This window comes from Protomyctophum bolini (assembly GCF_963924005.1).
Source record: "Protomyctophum bolini genome assembly, chromosome: 17".
Classification (NCBI taxonomy): Eukaryota; Metazoa; Chordata; class Actinopteri; order Myctophiformes; family Myctophidae; genus Protomyctophum; species Protomyctophum bolini.
The window spans coordinates 22,199,773-22,218,049 of record NC_137878.1 but is presented as its reverse complement, the minus strand read 5'-3'; positions in this window follow the sequence as shown (position 1 = coordinate 22,218,049).

The window sequence follows — 18,277 nt, the reverse complement described above, 5'->3', positions numbered from 1 at the left end:
AATTATGAGGACAACAATTGTGGATGCGATCAATGAGATAATACTTTCAATTATAAGCATGACATCTCGCAGAGAAAAATGGGGATCACGCTCTCTATACTTAGATGATAATGGCCTTTGTGAATCAGACAAATGGCATGGTTCAATGATGAGCCAGCCAGAGGACAAAACACCTACAAGAAAACTATCAACGGCAGCGAACAGGCTCAACGAAGGTTATGCATCCCGCGACAGCTTAAGATATTCAACATGCCACAGGCTCTGATGGTCCGGTTGTATACTGCCATTATAAAGTCTGTCCTCGCTTCCTTCATTACGGTCTGGTACTGTGCGGCCTCCAAACTGAACCCAGTCACAGATCATCTGCTGAAACCTGCCATCCTCCCATCAACAATCTTCACGCATCCAGGGCCAGGAAGCGAGCAGACAAAAATCATCTCTGAACCGACCGACATCATTTCACTTTGAAGTTCTCCCCTCTGGGTCAGGGAAATTCAGGACATCCACACGCACAAACGGATTCTTCCCATGTGTGGTTGCACCTAAAAAAAGACGAACAGAAACACAAAACCAAATTTAAGAATGCACTGTAAGATACAGAAAGAAAAGTAGGAACTTGATGCTGCTCGAATGCATCCCTTATGCATTGCATGTCTTACTCAGGGCTGAACTTCTTCGGTGTTCCGTATACACTGCCTCCTTGTACTGTACGTGTTGTCTAAAGTCCTTCAGTGTGTGTACAGTGTGCTGTGCCTCATAGCGGAGCCCTGCCCGCTATGCAGAGAGGGACTTTGATGAAGGATGGAGCCCATCAGTGAGAGCTGTAACCTGAGCTGGCCTCCACACAGGGAGTATTCAGCAGCTGGCTGGATAACAGGGGCGCGCCGCTCCGTAGCGCTGTCTGGCTGGCTAGTGTTCAGGCCCGTGAACCCTGTCCAACTCAATCTGCCGCCATTGTTATGGAGAGAATGGTCCAGCGGCTTTGTCACAGGCCGCAGTGTTATGTATAGCTGTTCTCTCTCTTGTGCTTTCCCTCTCTCCATCTCTTTCTTAAATACCACGTCTTTTCTCGCTTCTAAACTCCAGTTCTCTAATCCGCAAGCATTCTGCCCCCAACCATCATGGTCAAGTTAATTTTCTGCCTACTCTTTGCTGTCTTTTGCTCATGTAATGCCCTCGACTCTCTGTCCTTCTCAATCTTTTTGAATACAAAAAAAACCCCCAAACAAACACATTCTTGTGCTTGACTGAAACACCATCTTGGGGGCATTGTGAGGATGATACTCCTGGCAGAACGGTCCGGGTTAACCGAATCAGAGAGAGACTGAGCGGGCTGCAGAAGTGCGTGAGAAATCCAGAGAGAATAAAATACAAAGGTGGAGAGACAGGATTTGGTATGCATTAGCCCACGCTGTGATAGATTTGTCCTAGTGCTTCTTCCAAAGCTGTCCTCCCTTTCCAGTCCCCGGGTGTTATCATTCAGTCCCGATGGCAGTCGATAACGGACGACGGCATCACTCAGGCTCAAATTGTCTGCTTGATATGCGTTGCCGGGGCCTTTGTGACTCATCTCACTTCCTGTCCGTATCCAGTGGTGTTCTTAAGAGGTATTCATCACACCCTGTCCTTCGCCTGCCTCTGTTTTGGGTCCCCCTCGCCCCACACCCATCCCCCACCTCCCCCAGAGGTAAACACCAGCAGTCTGTCCTCCCCCCAACCCAACGATCCTCAGAAGGCCTCTGCAATTGTCCATTTATCTGGCTGGTCAATTTATACCTGTCCGTCTCCAAGTTGTGATTTGTTTTTGGCTTGTCCTGCTCGGGAGCAAACTCCTTTGTATCAGTCAGTGCTGGACAGTAAGAAAGTACATTTACTTGAGTACTGCATACTTAGTATCTGCACTTTACTTGTGTATTAGTATTTTTGGATACTTTTTTTGTTTTGGACATGCATGACTTTCATCGTTCATTATGTGCACGATGAAAGTGCATTATGAATTAATCACTTAAGCTCTATTTCAAATAGCCTAGAAATTAGTTCACAACGCACGTCACATCGAAAAACCTTCCGTAAAAGCTGATTTAAAAATGGTATACAATGGATACAGCAACGCATTGATAATCAAAAATAAAATGTACGTTGGAATTTGTACATTTCAATACTTATAGTACTCTAGTACAAATTTGAGTGAGCAACATTCACTTAGTAGTTAAGTAATACTCCACCAGCTCTATACTGTGACTCAAGTATATATACACTGGGGTGGAGTACAAGTACTTTGTCCACCACTAGCATTAGCCCCATTCCACCTCCTTCTTGGCATTACATTTTGGCACTCATCACATTTTGTGCTTTCATTAATCAGCTTGCTGTTTCTGTGGCACGGGAATGACCCCGCACCCCCGCAAGGCACCTAGCAGCGGCCCTGTAATGGTTCTAATTAAGCTTGTACTGGCTTATTAGTCCGCTCCGCATTTAATTCTGCTGCTTGGAAACCTTGCCCAAAAACCCTTTAAGCCCCTCTCGCTTTATGTCTGTCAGGACACACTCATGCACCAACGCATAGACATACACACACACACACACAGCCCCCAGCCCCCCCACCCTCAACGACGTAATTGCGGCCATGCCTTGCGAGGCTGGCAGTGTGTCTTGTGTATAGGAGTGAGCGAGGCTGGCATTGTGTCTTGTGTATAGGAGTGAGCGAGGCTGGCATTGTGTCTTGTGTATAGGAGTGAGCAAGGCTGGCAGTGTGTCTTGTGTATAGGAGTGAGCGAGGCTGGCAGTGTGTCTTGTGTATAGGAGTGAGCGAGGCTGGCAGTGTGTCTTGTGTATAGGAGTGAGCGAGGCTGGCAGTGTGTCTTGCGTATAGGAGTGAGCGAGGCTGGCAGTGTGTCTTGTGTATAGGAGTGAGCGAGGCTGGCAGTGTGTCTTGTGTATAGGAGTGAGCGAGGGAGAAAAGCTTGGTGTCACCGAGGTGGCGGAGAGAGTAACTTACTACCTCCTCTGCTGTCCAAAATCTTCTCCGACACAACTTACAGTGATTAAATTAGCAAGCTCTATAGTGCAGACTCTTGATGCACGGCAAAGTTATGCTCTTAAGGAAACCATATTTCAATATCAGCCGAAGTTCTTTTTTTGAATTACCAGTAGTCACTGTGTTTTATCAGATTCCTCCTCCCCTCTCCCCTGCTATTTTATCACCGTGTGAAGTAAGTGGTGCAACTCCGTGTGGCAGTCCGCGGGGGGTCCCTGGAACTTCCAGAGCCACAGGATGCCAGCCCGGTTCCGGCGAGCCGCCCCTCGTCCGAAACGGTCGAGAAATGACAGTTACCGTGTGGGGGTCTCAAGGGGGTCCCTCTACTGTATATGTAGTTATGTACTGTACTGTAGCTGTCACACCCGAAATCATCATATATACTGTGTGTGTGTGTGTGTGTGTGTGTGTGTGTGTGTGTGTGTGTGTGTGTGTGTGTGTGTGGCTGCACAACAGTGACACTTGGTTGTGAAAACAAACCAAACGCTATTTTCGTGCTCGGACAGACCCAGCCAGAGACAGACACACATAGCTCCTTAATGAAGTGGTTGCACCACCATCACTTACTTGGACGTTTTGATGCAGTGGTCAAAGACCCCCAAATTAATTAGGCAATTTGCTGATATGACACCCCATCTGAAAATATGTTGTGCCATGGACCCCCATACAAGATGTGTCTTGTTCAAATGTTTCCACATTTTTCGAAAGATTGTTTGAAAACAGCAGATCTACAAGCACCTCAAGGCGTTGTGAGCTTGTATATCGGCTATTTTAAAATACCCGATGCTGTATACAGGCAGGGTTAAAAGTGGTTAATTTGACTTTGATGCTATATTAACTCATTTTGCTGGGGATCCCCTGGAACCCCATCAAGGAATGCAAGTTTGGCATTTTAAATGTTTTGATCTTGTAGATTGGCTATTTTTGTTTTAAATGTTTGACATTTTAGTTTGTTTTTATAATGACATGCCAAAAATATAGATACCAGATAATATAGTGATTCTCAATCTTTTTAATTTCCTGGAACCATTTGATATGTATCAGGCCAGCATCCAGTAGGACCCCCATTTGATTTGATTTTGTTAATTTAAGCCGGATTAATTTAACTGTACAAATAGAACCTAATGTAACCATTCGTTCCTATCAATCATTTAGCATGGGGACCACCTAGAACTCCCTCAAAGAACTCTGGGAGTCCTCGGACCCCATGTTGAGAGAATAGTGGCTTATAATGGATGGATTCAGGTTGCTGTCTCTTGCTTCTTGTTGCTGTGCCCTGTAACCATACCCTTGGTTGTCCCTGGACTCTGGGATCATTTTTAATCATGTTGATAATGAAAGGTTTATTTATTTAATTTTAAAGAGGGACAGTCTGATAGATTTAAGTGTTTATGGGGGCTGACAAGGGACATTACACCGGTGGCATTGGAACTGGCAGTTTGTCAAACCGCACTCCTGGAGGAAGTTGAGAGAGGCATGCAGAAAGAGAAAGTGATACGATACAGTATGGCTAATTGATAGATGAGAGAGATAGACGGACACAGACAGACAGACAGACAAACGGAAGGTGACCGGTGGGTCACCAGACCAGACCAGGTTCCATCTCATTTGACCTTTTTTTCATCCTCATTTCACAGTCTGTTGACCAGAACAGGACAGAACAGGGAACACTTGAGGCAGCGGCAAATAGCCAAAACATGACAAACCGAATTACCTTGGACCTGGTGACGGTTTTGCTATAAAGCACTAAGGACATTCAACAGGATTGTTGCCCCCTGGAAGTGGCTTTAAGAATTCACTTTGAGTTTGGCTTTGAAGCCTGGAGAGACATACTCAAAGGCATTCATGATTGAATTCTCGTCCATTGAGCTATAGTTATACCCCTCCTCTCCCCTCGTAGCACTGACCTCTTCAAAACCAGACTTTTTTTCGTTCTTTTTTTTTTCTCCCTTTTCATTCCCTCTCTTCCTTTTCTCCTCTCTCATTAGCAAACCAGATATTCTCTCAATTTAACCCATATAGTGAAATATCACCCCTTTGGCTTGCGTGGCATATCGTGTTTCATGATTTTTTAATAACTTTTACTGGCCTCTTGGTGTCCGTCTTATTCAGTTAATGACATTCATTTCCACAACTTCTCTTGTATAAATTCAACACAATGACTTAATATCTTGGTGAGTCTGTGCTCCAGCCCTATTCAGCCTTTTCTGATACTCTTCATGGTGTGCCTATCATCTACTTTATGTCATGTATTTATCACTGTAATCGCTGCGGGGAAGGATTGGTCCCTAATATACATAGACCCCACAACAGTGCAATGATACTGTAGTTATCTTAATTAAAGTCTGTGTCGCTCTGAAATATGCACAAATGAGCAATAACGGTGCAAATCTCTCTTCTAAATGGGAAAAGCCACTCTCCATCCACACCAGCACAGCGCCGCGTGTCTTTCAACACGCTCATAAGCCTCTGCAATGACAATCAGATATTCATGTCAATAAATGGCTGGCCCTCATAAGAAAGGAACAAAGAAGGACGGTACAATGGTGTGTGCGTTGTTCCAGCAGTAACTGATGCCAGCGCCTTTGGGCTTTGTCAATGTTTGTCAATATTTTCTAATCTCTCGCAGCGATGTAAGCCACATATCGAAAAGCGTTTTTGGCATGCAAATCGGGATGTGATTGTCATCCAAGATGGATGGGTCTGGGACATGGGCCGAAGGGCGTCGGAGAGAAATGGAAGTGTGGTGAGATTTGTCTAACCCCTGCCCAGTCATTCCTAGGCTAATATTTATTTATTGAATTATTTATCTTGTTCCTCGTATGTTTATCTGCCATTGGTTCTTCTATCACCTTCGAGGTTCCCCCAATAACATCTGTCCCAATGTTGACCATAATTTTGCCACTTCCTCTTCCCCAGGCCAAAACAGACCTGGAGAAGATCAGTGGAGAGTGAGGCAAAGACGACTGGATTATCGTGGGCCCAGCTGAAGAAAACTGCTCAACAGAGTCCGATGGCGGGGTGTGATTGCGGCCCTATGCTCCACCTAGGAGCCTACAGGAATAAGTCAAGTAAGTCAAGTCTATCCTTCAAAGCATATCTGTGTCACTATCCTTTTTTTTTTTTTTTTTTTTCTTTTCTTTTTTTCTTTTTTCTTGCGGCTTACGCCTTTTATTGGTTTTTGAAGGGACAGACATTAGGTTGACAGGAAACGGAAGAGAGATGGGGGGATGACATGCAGTAAAGGCCATGTCGGGCTCGGGAGTCGAACCCGCGGCACACTGCGACTGGATTACCAGTCGGGTGCCCAGACGGTTACTCCACCGCCTGGGCCAGTGTATCTTATCGCTGTCACCTACCTTTAGGCCGTGTCACGTTTATTCACATTACGGCATGCAGAATGGCCTTTCCTTTCAGAATACAACAGGGCTGCTAATGTGCGAGTGCTTTTATTAAATTACCTGGGATGGGATATATTTCACTGTTGCTGCAGAACGTTTTCCTTTTCTCTAAGTTTCCATTGCTTCATTACTGACCCGTTTTGTAATTTACAGCACCACACTAATTCGCAAAGTAATTCAATGAACCCCAAATTAACCTGGCCAGATAGTGTTTTCTCCATTAGCTTCCTCGCTCCCGCTCCGTTGTCTCAATAATTAAGAAGTATCAACGCCCATGAGCTGTATCAGGCTACATCGGCGGAGAAGCCTGTGCCATTCTGTGCCCGGATCACCCAACTGTGGCAGCTGCATATTAAGGGAAAGGGATGACGGGTGAATTACAGACGATTAAGATCTGGTAATCACATTCCCTCGCTGTAATATTGGCACACTATTATACTGGTGCAGCCAGCCTCATCTGGAAAGAGCAAAGCTTTTGGAGTGGAACAATGTCATTGCACCACAGAAACGTGCTCCTTGAAGATAACCAGACAGTGGCCTTGTGGTTAGACTAGAGTGTCCGCCCTGAAACTGAGAGGTCGGGGGTTCGATCCCCGGCCGGGTCATACCAAAGAGTGTAAAAATGGGACCCAATGCCTCCCTGCTTGGCACTCAGAATCAATGGGTTGGATTGGGGGTCAAATCAACTAAGGATTCCCGAGTGCGGTGCACGCTATGCCGATACAAGAGATGGGTCATATTCTCATGCAATCTCATTTACAGCCTAATTCAGAAGTTTGATTCAATCTGTCGTTTCACTAGATGGCCTAAATGCTGCCCCTGTACATTTAGGCTACATGAATAACATTGAATTAATGTAATACATTGGTTATGTATGCTTTTATATTGGTATGACATTTATGCCTTTAGCTGCAGTGAACAGGTGTCACTGTACTGTAACTGTCCTAGATATTGGATGGAGCCCGCACACCACAGGTACAAGAAAGACGTTCTTTATTGAGAAATCTGACAACGTTTCAATCTATTTGATCTTCATCAGGTCATCGTCCACTGTACTGTACTGTCACACCCGAAACCATCAAATTATTTAATGTATGTATTTTTGAGTGGTGCAACCACGAGTATGACTAAGTACCAGTAGGGGCACTGTTTGCCAGAAACAGAGAGAGAGAGACAGATGGTATTAGTGTTAGAGAGAGAGAGAGAGAGAGAGAGAGAGAGGGGAGTTGCAACACTCGGTTCACACGGGTGTGATTTTTATACTGCAACTTGCCAATTCAAAAGACCATTGCAACTGTACACAATTTGTATTCCTCCAATCTAAGTCAACTGAAGTGAACTAGACTGTTTTACAGCAGAAGTTAAATTCAAATAGTTTGCATACTTTTGACTCAAGTCGTTTCCTGAGAGTAGAAGACATCCTAGTTCAAGTGAACGGATAATTCAATCTCGTTCAGTGTAGCCTGCCAATCTGTCTCTTTCAAAGTCATCCGTTCTCGCTCAAATTGGTTGTCCCACTTGCCATGTTTTGACTGCATGCACTTATGTTGATAGCAGGCCACATACTTTTACAGATTTGACTAGAAAGTAGGGTGAACACTCATTTTGTTTGCCAGACTGGCCTGGCACTTATCGGTCATTAAAAGATACATTTGTAGCAGTGCGCTAGTAGTGAAGAGTGGTGTTTTTTCCACCCACATCATCATGGGTGGATGTCTTATGCACATCATGGCTGCTCATAATGTGGTGTGTAATTATAATTCACAATTTAGGCATAGCAGATTATTTTAATCCAGAGCGATTTTAAGTAAGCAAGGTGAACACAATGTTCAAATGCATAGAAATAGTAATCTAGGATCATAGGTAAACCAAGAAGTAAATAGTATAAAATATATAAAACATAAATATACACACTATCTAGAATGTCAGGTCTACAAATGAACATGGCATCATGTCTACATAACATGCTATCTAAATTCCATTTTAGCATTAATTAAGTCTGCAAGGTCGTCAAGGGGCGAGGGCAATATTGCTACGGCAAGTGCTATGGTCTAAGAAGAGCAGTCTGAACTCTGAAGAGGTGAGCCTTCAGATTACGGCGGAGGATTTGGGAGAGAGTCTGCCATATTAACTGTTCTAACTGCAATGAGGAGTTCATTCCACATTACAGTTTGGGAGCCAGAAGGGAGAAGTTTATGGGACATGTGGTGGACCATTGTCTTGGTTAATTAGCACAGTTCCTGTTGAGAATGTAAGGTCCTAGGATCAAAGCCGTTAAAACGCTAGCCTCTGTCTGACACAGACAACCTAGGCCACCTGTAGCAGCATTTCACTGCGAAGTACTTGATCTCCTTTGAGAACCTGTCAAGTGGCTAGTACTTGACAAGCCAATTGTCCCTTTCCCTGCAACTCTTCAAGCTCATATCACTGCTGCCAGGTGGACTCGGATATTAGTGAGCAAAGGCCAGTTTTGTGAGAGTACCACATGTGCTGTACGCATGCATATGCAGATGCAGACACACAGAGTGAGACTTGTTTCGTTGCTTGCTGTCAATAATCTTAGGGAATGCTTTACAAACCAGAGTTTCTCCAGAGTGGAAAGCAGTTATTAGCGTCGACTGAACACCTTGTGCTTTAGGAAGTGCTGTAGCCTTGAGACTCTGACAAAGAGTTTATTTGTCAATGTAAATGATAAATGGTGCATTTATATAGCGCCTTTATCCAAGGCGCTTTACAGAGATTGTGCATTACATTCACCCATTCACACACACATTCATACATGGATGGCGGCGGAAACCATGCAAGGCACCAACCAGCACATCAGGAGCAATTAGGGGTTCAGTGTCTTGCTCAAGGACACTTAGACACTAACTCTGGGGGAGCCCGGGTTCGACCTTGCGGTTACCATCCGGCCACTCTACTCCTGATCCTGAGCCACTGCCACCCCCGTCATTCTGTTCCGTCCTGTGTGGAAAACACTGAGAAATTTAAAGTGGATCATCTATGTACTGTTCAGAATGGGGAGTCTTCTGAGGAGGCAGTGTGATGGACAAGGATGCCAAGCGGCTAAACAAACTGGTGAAGAAGGCTGGCTCAGTACTGGGGGAGAGGCCTGACTCACTGGGGTCTGTTGTGGAGAGATGCACACAAAATACGATGCAGGCCATAATGGACAATGTGAGTCATCCTCTCCACAAGAAAAGCGGTCGCAAGAACCTGTTTAGTTCTGTGACATGTAAGAACAAACGATTCAAGAGCACTTTTGTACCAACAGCAATCAGGCTCTTTAACTCCACGGCCAGCCGCTAGGCTTATGAACTGGACTATTGGATTATTGACTTTCTAGCTTTTAGTTTTTAGTTATTTATGGGTCTACGTGCAATATCTAGTGACATCTATCTATCTATCTATCTATCTATCGACAAGCGTTATCTCACAGTGACTTGATGATAAGTCATTGTAGAGTTGTGAAGCAAGATTACTTCTCTGATGCAATTTTTGTATCTACCTGTGTCGGAATTCTGTTTAGGCCAGAAACGGAGTAGATTTCATACTGAACGATGGTGTACAGTACACATCCAAAATGTGAAAGTATATTCCCATGTTCGAAACAATGCCTATGCCAGGGCCCTGCCCCTGTTCATCCAGTACACCCCAAAAGTAAAATTAACCCATTTTGGGGCAGGAACCCCTTTTGGTGTTTTAAACATTATGTTATAATTTATCTATTGAAAAATAGCAGATCTACAAGCTCATAGCTTGTAGGTCTGCTAATTTTGAAAAATCGTGAAAATATTTATTTCAGAAAAACTGGAGGATTTAGAAGATGGGTTAAGTGCACATGCACAGGTCTAAAATCCATTCCCCACCTAAAGCTGTAACTTTCCTCTCCTACACCGGATTTGAACCTGGATTCCTGTGCAAGTTTTGACATTTTTACCATTGAACTAAAATAGCCTGCCCGCTTGCTCAGGGGATGAATTGAATCTTCACCATCAGGTCAGATCCTGTGTCTATAGGTGACACCATCTAAACAATGTCATTGTCTCAATAGAAGAGCAGGGAGACAAAATAATAGCCACAACAATCAGTGTTTGGCAGTAACAAGTTAGCCTACTAGTAATATATTACTGTAATATTACTGCTTTACCCAGAAACGAGTAGTGTAAGGGTATTAAGTGTATTAATTCGGCATTTGAGCCACGGACCACCATTTGATGACATTTAGCCTCTCGTTGGATAAGATTTTGTCCACAATTCCATGCTGTACTGATGTTGGTACCATTAGGAGAGATAACAGGCAAACGATAAAAATAAGAATTCTGTAGACTTCTTGTAAATAATGCAATGTTTAATATTCAATAATTTAACTCTTGAGTGCGTAAAATGAAACCAAGTGGACCCATTTGGGTCCATTTGGTTTCCTTTTACTCTGCTGACTGCTCTCAAGAGTAAAAGATCTCATAAGGGTCCATTTGGTTACCAACTATCATTTAGCTGCATGCAGTGGACCACCTGGAACCCCCTCAAGGACCACTGGTGGTCCCCGGACCACTGGTTGCAAACCATTGGTGTAAGGTATTGCCAAAACAGTAATATTATACCATATTACTTTGTAAAACAATTGCACATATTTGCCTTATAAATAAGATGTATTACTGGTATTATTATTTAGCGTTGGCCGCATAGATAGATAGATAGATAGATAGGCACTTGCAGATTCTAAATCTGTTCATTTTTTTTCCTGGCTCTGTTGAATTGTAGGAGTTAAGATGGCCACATTCTTGTGCTGGGTCAGTATTGATAAGACATTTTGTTGATCGTCTTTTCATCACTCAAGAAAAGTACATCAGCATTCTTTAGGAGGTAATTCAATGGTCCTCCTGGATTTGTGTAGACAGAGGTTGATATCATTTCTGAAAGATTGTAATGAGTTTCCAATTTGACGCAGTCCATTTCAATTAAGGGATAATTATCTTAAGCAGCCCCAAAAGACTGAATCTAAATGGCGGTCTTAAATTAGGCAGATGGGAGAACAAGTTAAATGGTTCTTGACTCCTCACTAGCCATTATCCACGCCCGGGTTGGCAGGCCACAAATATCCATCCTTGACCCCTTCGCTTACCCTCATCACTCTCTCCTCACCCCTCCCCATTCACCACACACTCCATACGAGAGAAGACTGCTGAACCATTGCCATTGCTAAAGCATAACATATTGCTTAAAACACCAAAAGGGGTTCCCGTACTGAATGGGTTTCAACATGGTGTCCCTATTATATAAAAAATAAACGTTTAAACAACTTTCAACCTGGCCGGTGTTTAAAATGTCAAGTGTAGCGCCCAGGATTACATAGATAATTGACACTGGGTGAAAACATGCGTTGCAAAATCGTTGGATAAACATATTTAATAAAATAGTCAAGCTTACACCGTGATGCATTGTAATGTGTTTTGAGCTTGTAGATCAACAATTTCCGCAATATTGTGCAAAAGAGTTCATTCAGATACACACCTACATGTGTTGATTTGGCTGCCTGCTTGCGCTATGAGTCATCCTATCCCATGGTGGTTCAGTTGAACCTAAACCAATCAATCACAGGGTCAAGGGGTCATGATGAAATTATCTGGGGGTGGGTATGAAGTACCCTGGTGGGCGCTGGTTGTGTGTATTAATGAGGTAAACTTCTCAGCTCAAAACCCAAAGCGACATTTGGTGTCTCCCCGGGACCCTGACGAAAATACATTAAATATATTAAGTCCTATTCTTAGGCTATTTTCACAATAAATGCATATCTGCATCACAATGTGTTGTGAGCTTGTAGATCTATAAGGGCTGCCTTTACAATAAAAAAACACACATTAACCATTTATTATAAAACATATACAAAAATGTATAATTTGCAAACATATTTCGGACCCTCCTCTACAGTTCAGATACTTGGTCACCCAGTTTCTCCATGAAAAAAGACGCACCCACACGAGCGCACACACAAACACACACACACACACACACTCACTCACTCACTCACTTAACTAATGAATGTATTTATTTTTAATTGTACCTATTTTCTGTACTGGTGCACTGTCCAATATACTGTTGCAGGACAATCAAGAAAGCACCACAGTCGTGCAGAAAGCATTGTTATTCTTTGTCTCACTAGATGGCACTGTTCCCACTTTCCACCAGAGAGGCCAGCATGTCTCAGTAGTTCAACCAGGCCTCGCCTGCCTCAAGCAGCGTTTCCCGTCCGTCCCCACTGATGTGTGTGTGGGGGAGCCAGGAGGGGTAAAAGTGAACAGATGAACCTGCAAACATTTTCATCAGTTTTACGAGAGGGAAAAGGGGAACGCAGATCCCTCTGCTGCAACCCCCGATCCAGTTTCCATAACAACAAGGCCATAACAAGTCAACAGTAATGCAGCGAGGACAGTGCAGTGTGTTCTGGCATCTGAAAGGGTGAAATCCCACTGGCCTGACCCGTTGCGTGTCTCTCTGGCAGATGGTGCAACCCTGCTCAACCCAAACTCCTACACAGGCATCACACTGGAAAACAGTGGTTCTCAAACTTGAAGAACCCCTCTGATGACTCGGGAGTGTAGAAATGGAACCAAATTGACCCGGAAGGGTTTGTATACACTCAGAGTTATAGAGCTTTATAAGGGTCCATTTGGAACCCCCCTCAAGCAGGGTTGGCCACCGGGCATACCGGGCATTTTCCCGGTGGGCCGCGACCCTAGGGGGCCGCCATGATAGGCGGCAGGCGGCATGCCACCAGGAAAGGTCCGGGCGTGCTGCCATTCTGCCAGTGCCATCATGATAATTTCACTGAGTGACAAATAAACCCTCTACAAAGGGTTGTGTAGTTGTCTGTTGGTTTGTATCATTTAGGCCTATGTTGTTCTGTAAAATGTGGTGGTATTAGGTCTTGTTTGTTTGTGTGTGCCGCGACGGAGCGGGCGGTAGAGTTTCTGCTATCTGCGCGCTGGTTGTGGTGGGCCGGTCTGGGCCAAATTCACGTGAAAATGCCTGGTCCGAATTTTTGTCCCAGTCCAGCTCCGTCCTCAAGGACCCCTGAGGGTCCCTTGACCCAGAGCTCTTCACGGGTCGCCCAATTCAGAAAATATCCGACAGGACCCGAGACCCGTACTTTATGGTTTTACCATAAAATCACTCAGACCCGGTCAGTTCTGCTTCTATTATCTCGGACCTCGGGACCTCATCGTTCTGTATGAATACCCGAGTGGATCCGAGAAGACCTGCATGCTCCGTGCTGATCGGTAGAGAGAAGCATGAAGTGCTACGATGATTACACCTGACCTGGGATCAGAATCATCAGATTGCTGCAATGCAATATACAGGGGGGAAAAGTCTGTTTGGTGAGAGCGGAGAGTGCATCAAAATATCTCCATGGAATCAAAATGTGCAATCATGGATTCCTCAATTGTCTCTTTATTGTAGGCTGCTACTTATACAATAGCTGCTAGATTAAATACAGTATGACTGACATCTAGCCTGTTAGAAAGGCATGTCAGGATATGAACAAGGAAAAAAATATCGGAGCCAGTCAGGTCTCGGGTCCATTTCACGGGTCGATTAGGGTTCGGGGCTGTTATTTTGGACGCGTGACGAGCTCTCACTGAACCCACTGCTGTAAAATGTTAATTGCACTGACTGTACAACTAATGGAATCACATTGCACACAACGCGAATTATAATCGTGTAATACTGCAGATTAACTGTGCACACACCAGCCTGTTGTGAATTGACGGAGAGCTTGTGGCACATGACAAACTACGGTTCATTGTGCTTTATTTTTGTATTTCGTGCAACAGAGAGGAAATTGTATTTTCTACTCCGAAGGAAACGTCTTCCTTTAAAAAAAAAAAATATAATATTCCAGAGAGAGCAGAGGAGCTTCTCGGAGTGTGTCGAGATAAGGAACCGTAACCTAACCTGCTGCACGGTGAATAAATGCATGAACTTGAAAAGGCAGAGTTAGATGAGTGAGAACCAGAGGGACTAGGAGCATTGCGTCGAGGTGACAAGTGTGTTGGATCATTGCTTACTTTACAGACAACCTTTCGTCTTTCCCAGTCCTCACAGGGCGGATGTGGGGGTGTGGGTGGGGGTTGGGGGTAGTATCTGCATGGCTGGGAGGCACACACACATACCGAGGGAGAGAGGAGAGGAAGCAAACGGTGGCACATCACAGTCTGAGCATCCCAACACACCTGATCCACTCCTGCAGGGTATATGGCAGAGATTACGCCACGCACATGTGCGCATGCGCGCACACACATACACGTTGGCTGTTTACAGACTGCTGCGATTTCGGACACAGCGATTTTTCCCTGCAGTTTTCACGAAAAACGCATCAGTCTGCAAGGACCGCAGCGAAAAACGCAGTGTGCACACACCTTTAAGGCCTTTTTAGTGAAGAATCACATCCGTGTGAAGTGAGGGGCGCTCTTATCATACATCATCTCATTCCGGCCAATCACATCCTATGTCCAGCCTTTAATGTTTGTGTTTACACAAACACTCAAAACTAGCCATATCAATGGCATTTAATGTTTGTGTTGGGACATAGTTTGTGTTTACACACACTGACATAGGTGGACATAGGAGGGGTTAGGCGCCCCTCAAAAATAGCTACAGGGTAAAAACGTGAGGAATCATGTTTTCGCCTATATTCATGGCTCAAAACAAGCTTGATTTGGGCCTCATTTCTCTAAACGATATGATCCCTGGTTACAAAATGTATGTTTCTGATGAATTAAATAACAATCCTGGCACCCGCTACATAGTGACAATTCACTTCCTGACTTCCGAGTGAAATGGCTTTCAAACCAAAGCTGTCCACCATTTATAATGAATGGATGGTGCTGCTGCTGGGGTACACATTTCAGCCACCAGATGGTGGTGTCGGCAGTCAATGTGTTTTAATAATGCACTGGGATGTGTTGAAATGGAAGGTATAGCCCTATGCTGTCATGTGATGGCCTGATTATCAGACTGAAGCTTCCATCCTGAGTTCACTAGTGATGGAATGTGGACCTGATTGAGAATAAGGCAATACTGTCATTACATTTTTTTAATAAAATAACAAATGGAAGGCAGACATGAACTGGGCTTGAGCCCTGTGTGGCGTACCGTGCCCAAGCTAGGAATCAGCGAGTGCCCCATGCCAAGCCATGCGGTGAGAAGCACGCTGCTACTAACCCAGTGACCTCTGAGTTGCATCCAGATAGGTGTGAATCGGTTATGATACGACACCATCGTACACAAAAGGCATCCTTAGTGTCGGCATCGGATGTGAAAGGTACCTGATCTTGAAATAATGCTGATCTGGTAGTGAGAACATAACGTGAACATATACACTAACTCTCACATATTCTTGCATACTGTAGATAGACACGCAAAGACAAACTCTGCTCATGCTTTGACTTGCAATTTTACCGCAATCAACAATGAATGAATAGTTTATTTTGATCTTTTTTCAGTGAGACAAAACTGAGAATCACCAGTGAGAATCATTATTTCCTTTTATTTTAACGTACTTGAAAAAATGTATAGGCAGAAGCTTGTAGCTTATTAAGGCCTCATTATGTTCATTACATATTCCTCATTACATTTTGGCTAACATGCATCCAAGTTAGACTGGAACTCACCTATCCTTTCTATATGGCATATAGGCAGCTCCCGGCAGGATCCACCGGGAGAAAGTAGATGCAGCTGCAGGACATGAGACTAATTAATTAGAGTGAGAGAGAGAGAGAGGTGTGTGGAAAGTTGCAGACGATCTATAATCTGCATAGAGAGAGGTACATTCGCGCTACTGCATGCCGAATTGAAGTGGACTCCCTGAAAATAAAACGTCTGGGTTTCTGAGGCTACATCCAAGTGGCTTCATGGTGAGACTACCCATGAATCTCCCGGGTCATCTCGATGATGTCATGACGTATCAGCCATATCCTTATGGAGTTCCACAACATCTACGCCTAAGTATGGTGTATATGACGAGCAAATACGCCAGTCTCAATTGAGCCAACCATGTCCAAATATGGAATCCAATGGGTCCCTTCAGTCTAACCTCTGGTGTACCCATGGCAATCTAATGTGGTCGATCTATAGTGATGTGAAATCCTCTCGAACACTTAACTAACCACAACCTGAAAATGTCCTAAATTGTGGTTAGACAATCCTCATGGGGACTTTCGGAGTAAAATGCACACACACACACACACACACACACACACACACACATATGTGCGCGCACACACACACACACACACACACACACACACACACACACACACACACACACCTTCCCCATCTACTCACCCCCTTTGGGATTCAGCATACTCTGCTCTTCTCAGACTGGATGGCTGGTTTCACATCAACGGCCGGGTGATCTCTGTCTCCGTCTGCCTCCGCCCCTCTACCTCTTCCTTCTTCCACTCCTTCCCCAGCTCCAATCCCTTTTTCCACTCTGGATAAATGTGTGTGTGTGTGTGTGTGTGTGTGTGTGTGTGTGTGTGTGTGTGTGTGTGTGTGTGTGTGTGTGTGTGTGTGTGTGTGTGTGTGTGTGTGTGTGTGTGTGTGTGTGTGTGTGTGTGTGTGTGTGTGTGTGTGTGTGTGTGTGTGTGTGTGTGTGTGTGTGTGTGTGTGTGTGTGTGTGTGTGTGTGTGTGTGTGTGTGTGTGTGTGTGTGTGTGTGTGTGTGTGTGTGTGTTTGTGCTACTGTGCTAGAGAGAGAGAGAGAGAGAGAGAGAGAGAGAGGGGATGATGGGGGAGTTGTGCTTATATAAAACGACCCAAATCCAGGTCAGACTCCACATTCTTCATTAGGTACAGCTTCTTTCCGTGCACATGTTTTCTCCCCATGCACAGCGTCACAAATGACTCGTATATAAAGCACATTTTAATGTATGTGTATTAATTATTGTATAATAATGCCAACGACCCTCACTGCAAGCATCCTGCAATCTAATCTTGGACATATATCTCGTTAAAAAGCAAACAAAGCTGAGGCTGCCTTTCGCACGCCCACATGTGACAATTTGTCACTCCTGCTCATCACGCTGCTGACATCATGCCATAATTAGAAAACCAGCTCCACTTTGCAGTTGACCCAGTGGCATGAGGAGCTCCCTATAAGACCAGTCATCGTCTTCTGTAGAGCGTATTATGGATGATTTGCTGTGGTGGTGATAGTACAAATATGTGCACGCATACAAATGGAGACTAGCATTCTACCAAAGCAAGGACAAATTAATCTCCCAGTTTAGTCCTGTGTCAACTCCTAATTGTATTCTCTGCTGATACTCATGGAGTCCATTTCATCTACCATTCAAGTGCTTGGCCACTTTATGAATTTCTTGAAAATAAGTGACGGTGAAGTGATTTAAAAAAACAAAAAACAGACTTTGACTAAAACACAATTTGTTTTAAATACTAGTGAAAAAGACAGTGTGACATTAAAGACTGTGTAACAAGGATTAATTACACACGGATGGCATCAACCCCCGGACACAATGTATACATTGAAGTTACAATGAACACCTTGACAAATGCAGGTGAATATGTTACCATGGCTGTTTTGCAACCCTGTACACGCTCGTTCCAATTTAATAGAAATCAATGCAGTGCATCGTCAAACATGTCACGTTGATTGTATTATGGGACTGCCATATTCTTCCTGTGAGGGTGGGCATGAGTAGAGACTGTGTGCTTGGTTAGTCTCCAAGGTTTTATGTCTGTGAGAGACGGGGTATAACTGTTTATGATGCTATAAGGTTTTTTGGCCAAAGCCCTTGCTGCCCACACTGTGTCTT